We start from the raw sequence: 9,436 nt of genomic DNA on the forward strand, positions 1-9,436 counted from the left end.
CATTTAAGACAGTTGAGCCAACTGGAAAACGTTTCTTGCTGGCTGTCAATGTCAGTGCTTCGATGAACCAAAGAATTTTGGGTAGTATACTCAGTGCTAGCACAGTTACTGCAGCCATGTGCATGGTCGTCACATGAACAGAGAAAGATTCGTACGTACTTGCTTTTTCAGATGAAATGGTACCATGTCCTGTGACAAAAGATATGACCTTACAACAAGTTTTAATGGCTGTGAATCAGATCCCAGCTGGTGGAACTGATTGCTCTCTTCCAACGATCTGGGCTCAGAAGAGGAGCACAGCTGCTGATGTCTTCGTTGTTTTCACTGATAATGAAACTTTTGCAGGAAATGTCCATCCTTCTGTTGCTCTAAGGGAGTACAGAAAGAAAGTGGACATTCCAGCTAAACTGATTATTTGTGGAATGACATCAAATGGTTTTACTACTGCAGACCCAGATGATAGAGGCATGTTGGATATGTGTGGCTTTGACACTGGAGCTCTGGATGTAATTCGAAATTTCACATTAGATGTGATTTAACTGTAAACACCAGCATAATCTAGAAGAGGTCAGTTGCCACCAGTGATCTCACTAAAATTACACAGCTACTTCCCACTTAATCCAGTGGACAATGATGGTATAGTGTGTACATAATGGAAGTTACTTTATGGAAAAGAAGAACAATATGATAAACCCAAAGTTCTATCCACTAATCTAGTTTTTGGGAAGTAACTTCAAAATCCTGTAGCTTCCTCTATCTTAACAGAGAACTTCATTTTAGTACACTGTGCAGTGGTTCACTCTAGTAATATATTTGTACTTAAGAGGTGAGATCCAAAAGTGTAAGTAGTTCCTTATCATGTTACTTGTTGAAGTACTGTTTTTTAAATGTTTTCATTGGAAAAGGACAGCCTTGATAATATCCAAATACTCTGAAATGCACTAGACCATGTAACTGTGATGGAATATGAAATTCATCTGTAAACTTTTGTACCAAGGGGATAAAAAACTAAGATATTTGATTAAATTTTGAACGAGTTTTACAAAAAAAAAAAAAGAAAGAAAGAAAAAGAAAAACAATTTCAGAAGTCCAAATCAGATTCAAGGCCACGACTGATGTTCTACAGGGCAATGGGGAGCCGGAATTCACAGGACAGCGGGCACTCTCTAGTCACATGTGCTTGCAGAAGGAGACATGACACGGGTCTCACTAGAAGCTGGGCTTTTTCATGATGCGCAGGAACTCCTGCTCGTTGACCTCGCCGTCTCCATCTCGGTTGGCTTCGTCAATCATCTCCTGCAGTTCCTCATCAGTCAGGTTCAGCTCCTCGGCCATGCACTTCAGATTTCTGAACAATGTTGGGCCTGGTTTCGTCATCATCGAAGAGCTTGAAAGCTTTCAGGATTACTTCCTTGGTATCTTTCTCAGACATTTTCTGAGTCATCACGGTCAAAAAGTCACTGAAGTTCATTTTGCCTGTCCCCTCCTTGTCAATTTCGCTGATCATTTTCTGGATTTCTTCTTTCCTGGGCTCAAAGCCCAGCGCTCTCATTGCCACCTTTAGTTCCTTTACATCAATGGTCCCAGTCCCATCTGCATCAAAGAGATCAAAAGCTTCCCGGATTTCCTGTTTCTGCTCTTCAGTCAGCAGCTCTGGCTTAGGACTCATCCTTTTTCTCAGAACACCTGACGCCATGTTTGCCTTTTTAAAATTGGAGGCCACTGCAGCTGGACTCAAAAAACTCGATGTTTTAAATCCCTGGCCTTCTCGCTAAGCTACCTCTCCCACCTTTATACCTTTTTTTTTTTTTTTTTTTTTTGTGGAACCAGGGATTGAACTCAGGCCCTTGTGCTTGCCAGGCAAGCGCTTATTCTACTGAGCCATCTCCCTGGCTCTATACTTTTTTTAATTTTTTTTTCAGCTCTACATTTTTTTTATTTTTTATTAATTTTATTTAGAAACAGCAATGAGAGTTTCAAAACCGATTAATAGGTCCATTTCAATAATTAATACATTGCATATTGTTATCTTCTTAGTGGTTATTCATAGTACAAGATGCAGACATGATAACTTGTCCAAACACTATTCGTACAAATCTTTCTTCTCATTGAATTAAGAGAAAGTAGCTGTATATCTATCCTAACTATTTTGCATATACAGATACAAAATGGTCCTTCCTTTGTATCCCCTTTTTTTGTTTGTTTGTTTAGCTTTGTTAGAGATGGGTATTTCATTGCCATTTAAATATTGTAGGTGCGTAAATTCAGCAAAATAATCCAGTATGTCCAATAGTCCATAATAGTAGTGGGTTTTCCGTAGGACTGACAATGTCAGAAGTTGTTGACTTAAGCCTTTCGTAGCTCAGCACATTAACATGGCTTTACTTTTTATACCTTATTTTTATACTTTTCTGCTGGATTGTTAAGACCAAGATAAAGCAAGACCTATACAACAAGAAATGCAACTTTTGTATCTGATAAGGTCAGTCAAGTCCCCTCAGGATTTATCCTGTAACCCTGTGCCGCAGTTTGCAGATCCTCTGTCCGTGTCAGCCATGTGGATGATTTATCTTTTTTTCATTTATGTATTTGGTACAGGGTCTCACTACACAACTTGGGCTTAGAGTGATCCTCCTGTTTTCAGTCTCCCAAGTGCTGGGATTACAGGTGTGCGCCACCACACCCAGACTCAGTTGTGGGCTCAATGCAGCCCAGGGGTGGAGCTGGCAGGCACACAGGACCTGGGATCGAGCCCTCATACTTTTTATTTTGAGAGAGAGTCTTGCTAAATCACTAAGTTGCTCAGGCTGAGCTCAAACTCCCAATCTTCCTGCCTCAGTCTCCCAGAGTGCCACCATGCCTAGCCTAATTAAAATATTTTTAGTCTTCCCAATTCTAAAGTTAACAACAGTGAGATCCTTCCAACTGCAGGACAAATGGGTGACATTCTCAAAAGTACTACTAGTACAGGGAAAAGACAAGCTATTAGGTGGGGCATTTTGAAACCAGAGGCTAAATTCAGCCATACTGAAGGCTGCCTGTCACACAAAGTACTTCCACCAGTGTTCTTGAGATGACACACACAAGGAGTGAGTGTGGGTGACCATGGCCACACTACTTCTTGGCAGAAAACACAAAGTGTGGATCATGAAGGCGTCTCCAAAGCTAGAAACTGAGGACTAACAGCTAAGAATTTAGTGACTGCTTTTTATAAAGAGGCCAAAGCTCAGCAACAGGACAGAGCCCCTCACACCAAGGCAAGGACCAGGAGGCTCTGTGGGCTCCACACCTTCCTCCCCCAGGGGCTAGAGCTGTATGCTGGGGCCCCACGCCTCAGGCTGCGCCGGACCTCTACCAACCCTGGGCTGCTGCTGACCCAGAGCAGCCCCTCCCCAATGATGTCCAGACTCAGTGTGCAAGTGCTGAACAGGCCCTGCCCATCTCTTCGCAGAGCAGCTCCCCACTGACCCAGGAAGAAAGCCTGAGACACCCTTGTGACTCAGCCCCTGCCAGCCCGCCCTATACACAGGAACCCAGCCCTGCCCAAGCCCTTCTCTGCTGCTGCTGCTGCTGCTGCTGCTGCTGCTGCTGCTGCTGCTGCTGCTGCTGCTGCTGCTGCGCACATCAGCTGCAGCACTGAGGGACTGAAACCACCTCCCTGCTGCTTCTGTGGCTCCTCTGAGACTCCATCCACTTCCTCACCTCTCTTCCTGTCCTCACAGAGGCTGGGTGGCAGCAGCAGGGACCCAACGCCATGATGGGGCCTCAGGCCACAGAACTACGCACTCAAAAACGGTTGCAGCACAGTCTTCCGGCAGCTACCCACTTCACGTTTCCATGAGCAACCACAGGCTTTCAATCTCTCCCAGATAGGCACTATATTTTACCATAATTTACACCGAGGGGCAATTAAGTTCCAGACAACATTAAAGAGCTAACAATGTACACTGACTTAAGTATCAGAGAACTAAGTGGGGTGATGACTTAAAGCACCCGTATCCTCCAGGCACCAGATACCTTCTGAGCCCAGAAGCAAGTTTTTCTCCAGTGATTCAAGGGTATCAGCATCTAATTCACATTTGTAGGGAATTAGCGGAAGCAGAGTGAGGAGGCAAAAGAGGACACATGGCCTGGATATCAGACCAGCGCCACAGGAAACAGCCACCTTGCCCAGACATCACAAGGCAGCCACACCTCCGCAGAGCCCAGAAAGGATGAGACACAAATGCACCGCAGCTCCTGGTCCCGTGGCACCAGCTGAGTACAGAAGGCAGCCTGCAGCACAAGCAGCAGCTTGGAGAGTGTGAGAGGCAGGGCAGTGAGCGCACATCTCAGGGTAGAGCGCGTGCCCAGCACACATGAGGCGCTGGGCTCGACCCCCGCACCAAGTACACATATGCTCAGCTGTAGGGCTTTTGAGACCTCCCAACCCAACACCCCAACTCCAGGTCACACTGCATCTTACCCAGCTGCCCAGCGTCTGAAACGCGAGCATCCGAGTTGGACTAGAGGCCGCGATGGAGCCCTGAGCCCACAGTGTGTGGTGAAAGCTGAAGGGAGGAGCTTGCCTGAGATCTCCCCGCTGTCTGCGTAGAGTTCACAGTCGCCCAGGCTTCACAAGAGACACAGAAATACACAGAGATGCACAGCAGAGTGTAGGAAGAGGAGGAGCCTGAGCTGGCCCACATCCTGCCCGGCGACCTCACCCAGGCACCCAGCTTGCAGCGGTCACTGAGCAGCCTCCAGCAGGGTCCCAGCCTGCACAGCAGGCATCACCTTATAGCTAAGTAGAAAACCTCCCAGACAAAGCCATGCACACTTCCAACGAGCCCCTTGTGCTCCTCCCCACCCCATCCCCAGCCGGTGGCACCTCTGTGCACATTCGTCCCACAGCCACGTGAGAAACACTGGATTCTTAGGTCACATTCCTGTGCACTTCCGTCCACAACTCGGTCAGAACCTACAGGGAATCCTATCAGAGCTGGATACCTCCTCAGGTCTCAGATGCCCCAGATCTCTGCAGGTTAAAAGCCTCGATAGTGTCCCAAGAGTGACTTCACGTGTTCTTTCTGCACGCATCTGAGAATGTGGCAGCTGACCTCTGTTCACAAGTGTTACATAGGTCTAGAAAATTCGAGGTGCCCATGAAGACCCCTTTTGACAGGGTGACCCACAGAGACTAGGAAGGGTCACATTCCTTGATAGAGCCCCAGCCAACCTTTTTGAGGCGTCCCCGAAGGGGATACACACCCATACCTGCCGCACAGATGTGCCCAGGTGACTGTACAGGGACTGCTGAGCATCCCCAAAACCTGACCTTGGCAAGGCACATCTTACCCCGGGGTTTCATGTACCTTAGGATGCCAGATGGAGGACAGGGAGGCAGGGACACACCGAGCAGGTGTTGGAGCAGCTGTCCGGCACTGTCCCCACAGTGCCACACCGCCTCACAGCATAGGGATCAAACCTACAAAACCAAATTCCTTCTCAGGTGCTTCCAAGAAGCCCATAAAAAGCAATGCTATTTCTAACTTAAAGGCACCATCAAACAGCAGGAATCTCTGAAAGGCTTATTTTTATATTGTGTGCCCACACCCTAAGCTAGCCTCCCCCACCAAAGTTGCAGGTGGAAAATTTGCCTGCTCTGGTTACTGTAACAATACTGTGTGCACATCAGTGGACCGAGCGGCAGCCTGCCTGGACATAACACAAATGCTAATGGTGTTTGCCGGATAGTTCTGCGTGTCCACTTAAGAAAATAGCGTTCTTTCATAACAGGACAGAACTCAGTGAACAGGCAGAGACAATTCCCAAGGTCCCAGGCACAGACGGTGACAGAGCCAGCGTGTGTCCTTCACCAAGCTTCACACACACTTGCTGGCCTTCCTGCTCTCTTCCCCACACACCGTTCTCAACCCTAAGCTGCGAAATGTGGGGACCTGGTGAAAGGTAACACCCTGTACCCTCTCTACGGATGCAGGCACAGGCAGCAGGAGAAGCGGGAACCAGAAGGAGGCTGCATGAGGCCTGAGGAACCCAGGGGTCGCCTCAAAAGTCAAGGGACCCCAGAACCAGGAGCTAGGGCCCACCAGGGGTGGTGTCCCTGCTGACCAACTACCTGAAAGGCAGCGGAGGCCCCAACCCGCCACGTGCCTGCTGCGGATGGAAATTTGGAAGCAGCCTCCACGAGAAACTGACTCAAGTAGACCCAAGTGCTCCCTGGGCTAGGGCCCCCCGCGCAGGGTCACACCACTGCTCACACCGTTTCTGCCAATCACACTTTCACAGCTCCATCATGACTCTGCACAGCTGGTGGGTATAAGCTCTGCTTTCTGTGTCAATGCAGATGGCAGGGACTGCAGTCAAAGGCAAAGAATGGCCATCCAGAATCACCAGCCTTACGCCTTTAGTCTAAACTTTCAAATGTAACCCACAACTGGGAAGCTCAGGTCAGGGCCCAGGGCCTACAGACAGCGTCATTTGTCACTTGCTGAGCGGCATCCTGGGACCACTGCTCTCACCCGGGCTACCAGGCCTCACCACAGACTGAGGGTGCTAAAGGAAACCAGAAAGCTCCATCCGAGTTTTCCTGTCTGTGCTGAGGGCAGACCAAGTCTGAGTCTGAGCTGCCCTCCTGTGGGGGTGGGGTGCTGACCACCGCTCCACTGGCATTGGGCTGCACTCTGCCCACATGGTTCTGGTGCTGCCCCATGCCTGGCCCCCACAGGTATCCCAAGGTCCCTCAGCCAAGCCCCTCTGACCCTGTCCTCTGCCCATCTGCCCCTTGTGTGGTCCATGGAGAAGAGCTGGCCAGCGTTAGGAGGAAGGAATGACTTTGCTCAGCAGCATGTGCCTCAAGTGCTGACCGGCATCTTTCAAATAACCCTCAGGATAAACCACATCTGAGAAGGTGACAAAAGCTGGTACTCAGACAAGTAGGACTGTCTGGTTAACAGGATGAGTAAAAACAGCAGGACTAGCATTCCAGCCAAGGCCCATCTTTTTTATCGAATCCTACAAATGTAACCCTTAAACAGCAGGCAAATGTCTTCAGACTCATCAGAAGTACAGTAATTAGTAACAACCTAACATGAAGACTGCATCTCCTAGTAAGACCAAGTCCAAACTCCCGAGGAAGGGAGACAGGTGCATCCTGTTATTACACAGAACCCGCCCAGGCCACCTGTTCCTCATAGCTCTGAGGACATGGCACACGCCAGCCAGCTGCAAGCTGCTTACAGATGGTTTCGTAAGTGGCAGAGAGAATGTGAATTCCAGGACACTCAGCTGTAAAAACCTAGCTCAGAAAAGGTCCAAAAGTTCCACAGTTCAGAACCTTTCTGAATCACCCAGGTCTGCACCTGAACACCCCTGTGCTGTGTGGAAATGTGGGGCTCCGAAGGTTCAGAGGGAGAAGCACAGCTGGGCGTTTCACCCAAAAGCACAGCTCAGAAGTGTTTGCCATTACCAATTCTGAAAGTTTCTTAAAATAGCTGACAGAATGAGGTTACCCCAAATAAGGAAGGAAATCAGGTACGTATGTCACTTCCAAGAATGGATTCTACTTTTGCCAAAATCTTGGGAACCCAGTTTCATGGTCCCTCGGGGCATGTCCAGTGGCATGGACAGTTACTTAACAAAGCTCGACTGGGAACAGTTTGAGTTTTCAGTGGGTAAGCTCAAGGAGAAACGATGCTGCACCCACACCTTCATAGGCCCTGGCAGGAACGAGCTGCTGCTGCCGGGGGCCAGTGCCAAATCACAGAAGGAAAAGACGCACTCACCAAAGGGAAGACAAAAGGCTCTCCAACACCAGGTTGTCCATCAGGCCAGGAGGCTGAGACAGGAGACTGGGTGTGGCAAAGCTGGCCAGGGAAATGAGCAGGAACTGGCAATTACAAGATCCCAAGACAATGCCAAATAATTCTCAAGATGTGTATGTGGAACTTTCAGGGCTCCCTGAAATGGAGATGGCACAGGGGAGGAGAGGCCACAGAGAGCCACTCTGGTGACTCCTCACGGCTGCCTGCCCTGAGTCTCCTGGACATAAAGGGCGCCTCTATTGTAGTTTTTATCCTTTCTTCTCGTTGTTTGACCCCAGTTCTCTCTACAGATCTAGTTCTTCCCTTTACCCCTTCACTCTCCCTTTCCAAATAAACTTCTGGCATCATTTTTGGCTGGTCTCCCCCAATTCTTTGTCCAAGGCAAGAAGGACATGAAATACTTTAAACTGGCAAGCCACCCCTTAGGAGCTACCCAATAACAGGGGTCCTGTGACTGCGCATTTGATCCTTACTGAAAAGCCCAAGAATGCTTCCCACCTGCTCCATGGGAGCTCGTCGAGTGGCACCAGTGTCAAGACATCTGACAGAGACAAACGCTCAGGAAAGAGACACAGATGCACTGCACACGCGGCACTGCCTGGAGGGACTGCGAAGTCCCACTTGCCTCACACGTGGCTGCCCTGGAACACACTCTTTTCACCACCTACAATTTTGGGAAGGATCCAAACTGAAAGGTCAAGGCCCCTGTGCCTCAGGGAGGGAGCATGCTAAATCCCTCCTGATTCTCCAGCTGCCTCATCCACTTCCAGCAGCACCACAGACAGAAAGGCCCGGTCTACGCCGCGATCTCTGAAGCACAGACTCTGCACTCTTTTGCTGACAAGCTCTACTGAGCTCCCTGACTCAGCTGGCACATTCCAGACCAGGAAGGCAGGCAAGCAGGTGGGCTGGGTCCCTGCACAGCCCAGATTCTCGGATGGGATTTGTGTTCTCCATTAGCAGTGACTCAGACTGCCTGGCACGGGAAACAAGCAGAGAAAAACTTCCACCTCACAGAATGTTCCACAGAATGTCTCACCTTAACTTGTACAACTCCCTCATTTGCTGTTCCCCAACAGCAAGGAAGCCTGGCAATTCAGTAGGTCAAGAAAAGCTAAAATCACAGCATCACTGGCAAAAGAGACCAGGGCGGAAAGAGGGAGGGAGGGACGTGCCTGGCCCCCAGCACCTTCCTTCTCCAGACTGGCCTGCACCAGACCCCAGGCCTGAGGATGGCAGCAAGGATACCGGTGTCGCCTGAGCAGCTGGTTCCAGACAGCCCAGGTCCCAGGCCCTGACCCGTCACCTGCACAGAAATACATGGGTGCACACAGACACACAGATACCAAGCCAGCTGCAGCACTGCAGAGCCACCAGCACCGGGGAGAGCTTGGCTTCACCAAGCTCCCAGAGATCTCAGGTTCCACCACCTTTTACACCACATAGAAACTGGTGTCTGCTCCTTAAAATGGCCCAACCAGAGGAAGAGATCTGAAGTCACAAATGCAGAGAATGAACTGCTACAAAGAAAAGTGAGCTAATTCTTTATTTCTCTTAGTGCATCCTCCCCTGCCCAACTCCAAAAGAAATTTGAGGGCATTAACAGTAAGTCA

At 49.4% G+C, this 9,436-nt stretch overlaps 1 protein-coding gene and 2 pseudogenes across 1 annotated transcript in view; 1 reads left to right on the forward strand and 2 right to left on the reverse strand.

The window, feature by feature from the left end:
* The window catches only part of LOC101577295, a 64,673-nt pseudogene extending 63,870 nt beyond the window's left edge, over positions 1-803 (forward strand).
* Positions 1-9,436, reverse strand: part of Ldlrad4 (low density lipoprotein receptor class A domain containing 4) — a 324,839-nt gene that overhangs the window by 295,022 nt on the left and 20,381 nt on the right. The window lies entirely within an intron of this gene.
* Positions 1,210-9,436, reverse strand: part of LOC101577703 — a 45,828-nt pseudogene continuing 37,601 nt past the window's right edge.

Source organism: Octodon degus, unplaced genomic scaffold, assembly GCF_000260255.1.
Source record: "Octodon degus isolate 3935 unplaced genomic scaffold, OctDeg1.0 scaffold00295, whole genome shotgun sequence".
In the NCBI taxonomy this organism is placed as follows: Eukaryota; Metazoa; Chordata; class Mammalia; order Rodentia; family Octodontidae; genus Octodon; species Octodon degus.